This window comes from Pholcus phalangioides, unplaced genomic scaffold (assembly GCF_987345545.1).
Source record: "Pholcus phalangioides strain wild (caught in Gottingen) unplaced genomic scaffold, Ppha-v1.0 ptg000041l_1, whole genome shotgun sequence".
NCBI lineage: Eukaryota > Metazoa > Arthropoda > Arachnida > Araneae > Pholcidae > Pholcus > Pholcus phalangioides.
The window spans coordinates 3,401,081-3,411,589 of NW_028301627.1; positions in this window are offsets into that span (position 1 = coordinate 3,401,081).

Consider the following 10,509-nt stretch of genomic DNA (forward strand, 5'->3'; position numbering starts at 1 on the left):
GTTTCGATAAGTGGTCATATTTAAAAACGTATCATCCAGTGCAAAACAGAAGTTTTTTTGCTAGTTTTATAAAAGGTGACCAGACGTCCCGGTTTTTAACTGATCACTGTCACGACATCTGTTTGCGTTGGTTCTTGTCATCGACTAATCCAGTGTTTCTCGACCTTTTTTTGCCCGTGGCCCCCTTCGAACCATATTTTTTTCTCGTGGCTCCCCCGTCTTACCCCCAGAGTTTTCAACTCTCATCTAGAAGCAAGACACTTTATACGTATTGAAATGATATTTTTCAGTGAATTTATACTGAACGAAAATTTTGCAAAATCAATCGCTGCACCCTCGTTTACATTTCTTTATAATTTTGAGTTACCCACCCTACTCTTCTCATGATGTACAATAAACAAGATAAACAAAAAAATCTATGGTTTCAGTTATTTGCAATTTCCCATATTTTCATCATCCCCAGAATGTAACCCCCACGAATACGGGGAAGGGGGTCGACTATAATTCAGAGCATAGTTTCCTAATCTTTTTTGGCCCATCACCACCCTTCAGAAATTTTTTTCACCCATCGCCCCCAACGCAATCTAACCCATAGGACCCTATGTTATACCTGTAGCTTCTACCGCCCCCTGGAACATTCCATCGCCTCCAATGGGACGTTAACGCCCACGTTGGGAATCACTGATTTAGAGATATTAGATGGTTTAGAATTATATATGCGTGTGACAGTGTACGTGCATTTGGTGAGGGAAATTTTTGAATTTGGTCAGGGAGAGTCAGGGAAATGATCAAGCGGATTTTGCTGGGAACCCTGTCAAATGAATAGCCCTTACTTGATTATCACTGAATAATCGTTATTGTTGCAGGAATAATCCGTTAAACTGTACTTTGAATGTGTAATTTTCACAGAAAATTGCTTAGCCCGATTGTGTTTTTCATAGTTATTGTCGCCCCCACCTCCATCATATTCACGGGAAATACATTCCGAGAGTTACCACAAATAAAGAACACACGTTTTTTTGTATATCTCGTTAATTGAACATTATAAGGGTAAACCATGTCGGTGAATACGGCCCTTAGGGACCTAGCCTATGAGTTACCAAGTGAGTTACAGAGTGATTCACTGTTTGAGTGAAAAGTGACTCGCCGCACTGTTGTAATCACATAAGTGCCCAGCTGTACTTTTTCAAATCCTGTAAGTGGCCTCCAGTCTCCTAAGCATTGAGCACTCTTGTTTTAAGTGATCTGTAAATATTCCTGTGCCGGTCAAAAACAAGTGATCTGTGAATGTGCCGAGGATCAAAAAAGTGGCTTTGTAGGGGACATATCAATAGGGAGAATGTTAGTTCAGGTGCCTAATAACTATCGAAAGGTTTTTTTCGTTTTCGGCGCACCAAGAAGATGCCATTATAAACGATTTCCCCACTCTGTAATTTTCACCAAAAAACATCGATATTTCTTAATTCTTTCCGAAACAAAGCTCCATTGTCATTCGGAAATCTTTACTACCTATTCATTGAATTGAATCGATTGACGCACACAAATGTACTAATCAGGTCGGTGAGGAGTGTATTGAGGAGATATAGAACGAACGTAATTGCAAAGAAAGTAACAACATGGATACTGTTGTGGGTCTGAAAAATGCAAATTTTTCTTTTTTACCCGAACCGAATGTTGCAATACCACGCCGTGATGAATATTTGCAACGACAACTCCTCATCGACACAATAGGCTGAGAATAAACACTTTTTATTTCCATGCATATTGGATAAGGGCATCTTTTCCTCAGCCACCTCGTTGGGCATTTCGACTGTTGAAGCGTTGTATTTGTATTTGTAACCGCACAACATCATCGTAAGCTGCCCGGCGGCCTGCCTCTTTTGAAGTAACGGAAGTAAGTTGCTCTCTGCATCCGTCCGCAGGTTGTGGGCGGTTCTATGTGACTACAATACACGTTATTTGGAAACATTTTCTAACTGGAAGCATACCTCTACGATCAACGGTTCGCCAGGAAAATACCATACCTCCCGTTTGCTATGCGTCCTGTATAGCAGTGGTTCTCATCCGCAGGCGGGGGAGGGAAGCGCCTTAGGATATTCCAGGAGGCCACGGATGAAAATCTTGCAAAAGGGACCCCACGAACAAATTTGTGAAAAGAGTGACAAAAAAATTTAATTTCAAACGAAATGCATAGAATATCTTTTCCGTAATCCCCCCACCCCATTTAAATAACATTAACATGAAGAAAGACATGCAAATGCATAGGTTTTACAAAAAATAGGTTTTAAATTTTCTCCGTGCAATTAATTTGCAGAAATTTAAAAAAGGATCTCAAATGATTTCAATGTTTCATGAAATGCTTCTGTATTGAGCCTCTTCCCCCCACGTGACTTTCTCCGTCTCTTCCCTCCCTCCCTCCGCTCTTTGGTATACACAAAGTTTCAAAATCCCCGGATTAGACGCAACACCAATCAAAGGGCTTGAAATTTCCCGAGACCAGAGAGAGCAGACGACTTTTTGTTTTGGTCCTTCTTTGTTTGTCTCTCTCAGGAACATAAACAAATTAGTAAGAGGTCCCGGATGTAATAACTCTATTAACCATATGATAACTCTCTTAGTAAATCATATGGTCACTCACACATTCAATCACTCATTTGGTCACTCATTCAGTCAACCACTCAGTCACTCTTACATACAATCACTTGGTGACTCATATAGTCAGTCACTCACGTGGTCACTCATACGGTCAATCACTCACATGGTCACTCATACTGTCAACTATTCTATTACTCACTTGGTCACTCATGCGGTCAGTTACTTGGTCATTGTGGTGATCTTCCCCATCGCCCCCATTCCCGGTTAAATATAAAGGGACGAAGAAGTCGGAAAAAGCTTTCTCTTCCTATAGAATGCGGTCAGTGATTTTGAACTTGTAAACACGCATAAAAACCAACTCTTGTGTGATTTAATGAATAGATTTAAAATCATTTGTCATTTAATGCGGCGACGTTTTTCTAAGCCCTTTACGATCGCGGACGTAATATTGCGTCCAAACAACCATTGAAGTAAGTTGCCAGTTCCACACACAATCTGCAATCCGTATTTTTCCATTATTTATGAGTGCGTCCGATCAATAAAGCTGTGTTGTGTCCGCTATTCGGAAGGTACGACATGCAGTAGAACCTCGTTTATACGACTTTCACATTTATCCGAAGGTTTTGCTTCTGTCGCAATTGTCAAAATATTGATTGAAATGATTTTAAATATGACCACTTATCGAAAATGCTATCTGCTGCTGTACAGTGGAACCTCTCTTAACGGCCCACGGCACATTTACAGATCATTTAAGAGGTATGCAGTACATTTACAGATCACTAAAATGACCGAAGCACATTTACAGATCAGTTAAATGACCCGAAGCACATTTACAGATCACTTAAGTGACCCGCACTGCAGTTTCACATCACTTGAGTGGCCCTCAGCATAGTCCCAGATCATTTAAGTGGCCCACGACGCATTTAAAGATCAGTAGTCTGATGTTCATATACGGTATTAAGATATTTGTAGCTCCCACTGACTACCTTACTACTCATTTTCTAATTTCTTTATGAAATCATAAAGTATAGCCTATACGTAAACTTCAGCAATTGAAATTGCAGTACAGAAAGCATCAGCATTAATCTTTTTTCAAATATAGGACGAGGAGGCTAAGTTTGATAAAATAAAACTTGATAAAGAGCGACTTTTATCGAAGTTGCCTATTACATTATGAAATTTTTTGTCAAACTTATTTTATAAATGATCTCTGACAAAAAACTTTTATAGCGTAATACCGGCCTAAGACACGCATTGCGAAGGTTGTGGGTTCGAATCCCACTAACTCGACTGAGGCTTTTTTGTTTTTCTCATTACTATCTTCGTTTTTTTAATGTATGATTAAATGTGATTCATTCATATCACCAGTATTCCAATCAAAATAAACATGCTTTTATAAATAAATGTTCTATTTATATTATGTCTGACACATGATAGAATCAAAACAGGATGAATCTTGCTTGTTTTTTTTTAATCATATTAAGTTATTGTCAATAGTACACAGCCCAAGAAATTTTAAGGATCAAACCCCTCTGTTGAAGCAGAAAAAATACAAATAGAATAAACATAAAACTTAATTGTTTTAAATATTTAAATTGCAAAGGTGATTGATAAACTAAAAAAAGTAAGGGTTCTAACGCAGATTTCGCATGAATAGCTGATATGAAATGATTTATAAAATTTATTTTTTTTCTGTTTCATAGATTTTATTTGAATTATAAAAAAATCCATGTTTATAATTTTTTTGAAGGAAAACTCATTTGTTCTTGATGTATTATATCCTCACTGAGACAGAATGCACTTCTTTCAAATGTTCTCTGTAATCACAAAATGTTCTAAACTTTGCAGAACAGTTCACTTTTCAACGCAAGAAATGGAACCTTCACATAAAATTTTGTGGACATTTCTCACGTGTTTCCTTAATAAATTGGGATTTACTTTTGAAATCCTTTTTACAGACGCCACAAATTTCTCTCGCCATTATGACATCCAAGTCCTTTATATATTCTACAAACCTCGATACGCCAAGCAGGCCAAGTCACCGTTAAGCAAAGCCGCTTTGCCGTTAAGCGCTTCTTAATGCAGCTTTTATTGCTTAAGCAACTCTTAATGCAGCTTTGCCGTGGAGGAAGGGGGGAGTTGCACTTTTGGTGACGACATGAACGCTGCTTTTTGATTGGTTGCTGTTTTTGGGTCTGCTGCAGAACATGTCTTTAATTCCTAGTATTTATGTCAACAGATGGCGAGACATTCAATCGAAGGAGAATGTGATACGTAATGCTGCTGCCATCTCTTAGTCAATTTTGTAATCTTCCAATGTATAGACAGGAATATTTATACTACTACATGTTCAATGTAATAACTTGATAAGTATTGTTTAAACAGAGATAATGAATGAAAAAATATATATTTCAATATTAAATGTATTCAAGTTCATAATTTACGCCGGACGCATGCCGTTTGATTTTTTCAATAGGCAAGAGCGTATGAATAATATTTCATTAATCACATTAACAATCGCACTTCCTTCACTCGTCACTTCTGTCGAGTCATTGGCACCATCAACACGTGTGTGTTTGTGCTACATTGAAAATTGATTTTAAATATTTTCGAGTGATTTGTAAGTCTTAAGAAGACACCGATGAATAAGGAAAATAAAAAGTCCTAATGCATATCAACACCAAAGGCTGCCCATAGCCGGTAGAGACCACGAAGGAATGCTTAAAGCGCGAATGGGCGTGATTTCACGCGTGACGTAGGAGCACTTAAACAATAAAGTTAGCATAGGTAGGAGGTTGCTTTAAAATTGGCAAAGTGGCTTAAAAATTGCATTCTGCTTCTATTGCAGATTGTTCGCCATTTTTCGTCTCGTTATGCTCGTGTTTTCCACATTTTTTCCTATTATATTATTAAAAATCATAGACAAAATGAAGAATATGAAGAGCGTGCATTTTCATCGATCCAAGGGTGAGTTTATTCATTGATTAAGTCGCAAATGAATAAATTTGATGAGCGTGCATTCTAACGCATGCATGAAGGGAGAGCAAGGGAAGCTCATTCCCCTTCCCCAAGACGATCAAAAATTAGATAATGTTTTTGAAGGGGCTCCAGTCCGGAACAATTATTTTTTGTTTTTTTCATGCAATAAATTCACACATAGGGACCCCTGAAACATCTGACAGGGGGACCATCAAAGGGCAAAGCCTAGGGGAACTTCTGTAGGATGTGGGGTAGTGGCTCACAAAAATAAGAACCGGTTGAAATTTTCGAAAATTTGCCTGGTAGGGCCTCAGAAAAATCACCTAGCTTCTTTCTCAAGATGATCAAAATTACAAGATTTTCAAATCGAGAGGCTGTGTCCATACATGAAGACAATCATATTTTCTTATGGCAGGGGTGGCAGCTTAGACTTATTTATGAGAAAAAGGGGGACCGTTGTACCAGAAACAATTTTCTGTCGCAAAAGGGAGGGCAAGTATGCATTTAGGTGCCCCCACTATTCTGGAGTACCAGAAACACCTTCGAAATAAGTTTATAAAAATTGCTTCATTATGCTTTGTTTGTAGGGTAATCGACATTTCCAGAGAATGTTCATGGGAATTGATGTATTCCAATGAACGGTGGAATCGTGCATAGTGTCTGCTAATTAATGACCATTTTCTATTATATATATGCATGTTACATATATATATATATATATTGTCGATTAGTTATTTTTCATGTGTATTGATTTTATTTAGTGTTGCTGAATCGTGTTATTGATTTTATTTAGTGTTGCTGAATATTTGTAGGGTGCTGTAGCCTAGGTTGATACTATACTCACCTAAAGTACCAAAGGATGTGTAGAGGTGTTGCGAGTTCGATACCAGGTTCGTTCTTGTCAGAAACTTTTCTGACATCGGGTGCAGCAGAAATGGGAACATGACCACAGAAAAGAAATTGCTTACCGCAGGGAGCCCCACACCAAGAGGTTAGCGTACCAACTTCTCTGTGAGTATGAAAAAAAGGACAAAATATCTAATGCTGCCGTTGGGAATCTGCAATAAATTATAGGTCCTGGTCTAATTAGCCCTCCTGTGCAGAAAATGACCGTGGTGCGACAAAAATGATCTGAATATTATAGTATTTATGAACCATATCATTGATATTTTGTTTCAGCACCTTGTATAGCAGTTTTTACCAAGACATTTTTATAATTTAAAACATTTCTATCAGATCTGTGGACAGGTGTTTTTATATTTATGCTTTGACGAAACGTTGAAGGGAAACATCAGCTCTAGCCTGCAGGATTAATAGCTCCAGTAATTCTCTCTCAGGACATGGGTCTGGGTGGAGAGGCCGCTTGATCATGGACTTTGATGTCAAGACATTTTTTTTACTTGCATCACTGTCTGTCATCCAGCAGCCATTTTTTTGGAACATACATCCTAACATAAAAATAAGTGTAGCCTCTTCCCTACGTTAGTGGCTGATTTCAGGCTACTGCTGGAGCTTCCAACATGAGACTAACGATGTATGTAACAGGAAATGATACCTTTGACTGTGAATGAGCTAAACCAACTTAGTTATTCATTTTAGTGGAATAAATCAATGTTTCTTTTTTTCTCTTATTATTTAGTATTCAAAACTATTGATCTATATTTCCTAAATCTGTTTCATTCATCCTATTCTTTTAATTCTATTCTTAACTGGCATTTGACACGAATTTCATGCAATTTCTGTACTACTTGCTTATTTATATAGCTTGCTTTTTTTTAATGGTGGTCGGCTGAAGTTGGTTTTCTGTGGTTCCCAACTTCAAGGCGCAAATGCGAGCCGATCTCCCCGTTAAAAAGTCTCGCCACAGAGAGCAACAGTCCTACAACGGTAAATCATTCAATCATAACACTTCACTCATAGTTAGAAAAACTGGGGACAGATGACAGCACTACACATAACAAGCATTACACAGAAACAAAAAACTTTACGTCAGGTTGCACTACACGTACACGCACATTCCCGCATGTACCGATTCGTTGGGGGTTTGTTGGGGGGTTCCGCGGGGGGAGGGGTGCATGTGTGGTGTAGCAGTAGTAGGTAGGGCCTCTAAAAAATGGCTCGGGGATCCATGATGTCTTAAGTCAGCCACCTCGTTGGGCAATTTGCCTGTTGTGGCGTTGTATTTGTATTTGTATTTGTATTATATCTGCCATGTATAGAGATGTAAAATTCTCGAGAATAATCTTTTAGGAGGATATTCTCTGGAAGGACTACTATTATAAATTACTTGAGAATATTCTCCTGTTTATTTATAATGTAGTTATATATAATATCCTTGAAACCATTTCTCTTCCCATCAAGAAGACTGGGAATATTGAAGTTTATAACCCGTAATGTTAAAGTTTGAAAGCAGGAAAATGAAACCACTATTGCTGAATTGCACAACTTGCAAAGAAATATGAGCGATAAAGAATTTAAGTGTATGTACATTGAAGAAAACAACAGTTCTGTATCTTAGAATAAAGGTGACTATTGAAGAGTAGCTTTCTTCATCAATCACCTTTTGGTTCAGTTTTTTGTTTTCAACTTATTTCTGAAAATTTATCTAATTTTAAAATAATGTTTTAGGGTTTTAATCTTAAGATTTCTAAAATCTTTATAACCAAATTTTTATATACAGAGAATATTCTCAAACTGAAAGTTGTCATTGTGGGGTGATTATGCCAAAAATTGTTTTTTGTTTCAGGCAATAAAAACTGATATATATTTTATAATATAAACAAAACTAGTAAAAACATTATGCATTTTTCTTTTAAATAATAAATATCTATTATTCTCCAATTTTTACATCCAGGAGAATAATCTCGCATCTCTAGCCATGTAAATTTTTAAAGATTTGTATTCATTCATTGAAAAAATAGGCATTATTTTCCATTATAATTATCTTCTGATTTGCATACTGCTTTCTCTATGTGATAAAATTACTTAATTTCATTAATTTTATAACACACCAAATAGTATTTAAATGCTTTTAGAAAAGGGCAAATATACTATTTTATGTATCTTGTAACAATCAGAAATATTGATTTTCAATGTTATTTTAATGGTTTATTTACAATAGTTAAAACAATTAAGTTAATAATTATAATTCTTTCACACACTTCCCTTCGATTCAAATTGAATACAATTCTTTAATTTAGATGAAAAAAACAACAATTGGCAGCCCATAATTGAGGTATAATTTTATGGGGAATGACGGGTCAAATTAAGTTTGACTTTGCTACACGCCCTTAACTAGTCTGGGGCACTGCCCAGGACCCCGAGCCAAGTGGGTCCCCTACATAAAATTATGCATATATTTTGCTTAGAAATACCACATTCAAGAAGCCTCCACGAAAAAATCTGTTTTGAGAAGGCACGTTACGGTCTTGCCTTGCTGTACATTAATGGAATTATCACAAAAATTAAAAAATTTGCCTGGTTTTAATTTATACAAAAATTGCCACGTTTTCAAGACAAAATTCAATTGGTTGAATGGTCAATGGTTCAATTGACCATTCGACTAATAACCTAAACTCCTAATAAGTCATTTTTCTTCAGGCCCTTCCAGGGGATGTACCACCTTCTGATTCTTAATAAGAATCCGCTTCTTAACTATGGATTTGATCTTTAGTTAAGAATATCGGATGATTAAGTATGGATATGTTTGTTTTTTACTGTAACATGTTAAAAAAATATTATGTATTTATCATTTCTTCAAAACCGTATTCACATTTGCTGAAATAATCTCCGCCATTTTTTAAGGCTAGCGTCGCTCTAAAATTTCTTTTCCTCCTTATCTTGTCAACAACAAGCTGTTGTTAATTTTTAGCTGGGCGCTGATTGGCCAATGGCGAAATTCCCCAAAAGGGAAATTTATCGGCCTGTCCATCGTCACGTGACCTTAAGAATAACTTTTAACAATCACATCGTGGTTGCATTCGGAGCTCGATTCTTAACGTGATTCTTACGAACCGATTCTTACGTATGGGTGATTGGTTATTAAGAATCAGAAGGTGGTACACCCCCAGCTCTCATAGACAACAATATTATTAAACCCTCGTTTACTCGTCGTTAATTTTGGTTAACTCGTCACTATGGGAAAGTGGAACAGACTATTTTTATGGCTACCAATTAAAAAATAGCTTGTTAACAGCATTGTCATATGCTTAAAAGTCACCATAAAATCCTATATACCCAAACGGAACAGTTTGAAATTTAAACAAAATATCTTTGTTGAAAGAAATTAGACATTCTTTCCCAAGTTGAGGTCTTCTGTTTACTTTTCCCAGCCCAGGGCCCCTCCACCAAGTCATACGTGTTCAAGATTACTTTGTGGTTGTATCATGAACTACTGATGAACAAACACAAATTATAAATTTGATGTACATGTAAAATTAATGTACAATAGAGAGTTCTATTATGAAGGAAAGCTGCTTATTCTAACAGTTGCTCCGTTAGTCTAAATTAAAAATTACTGGTATAAATCGAAAGTGTACAGTACATTTTACCACAATAATTTAAGTAATAAGAGAGAAAAAAAAAAGGTAAAAAATGATATTATTTATTCTTTTGCAATGTAAATTTTATTAATATTATTTTGGTTCACACTTTAGTAAATGTCATATTACCTTAAATTTTTTTATACGATTTTCACGACATTGCACGTTAAAACTGATGGCACTCCGGTTAAGTTGTCACTCCGTTTAAGCAGTCATAATTTTTCGATAACTTGAGGTGACAACTTATCGAGGTTTTACTGTACTTTTACTTTTGAAGTACAACTTTCTTTTGAAGTTTAATGAATTTGTGCAATAAAGTGATAGTCAATTTTATGTTACAAAGAAATTAGTGGAAGCGAGTGATCTGTTGTATTGCATTGCAAATATTTCATAT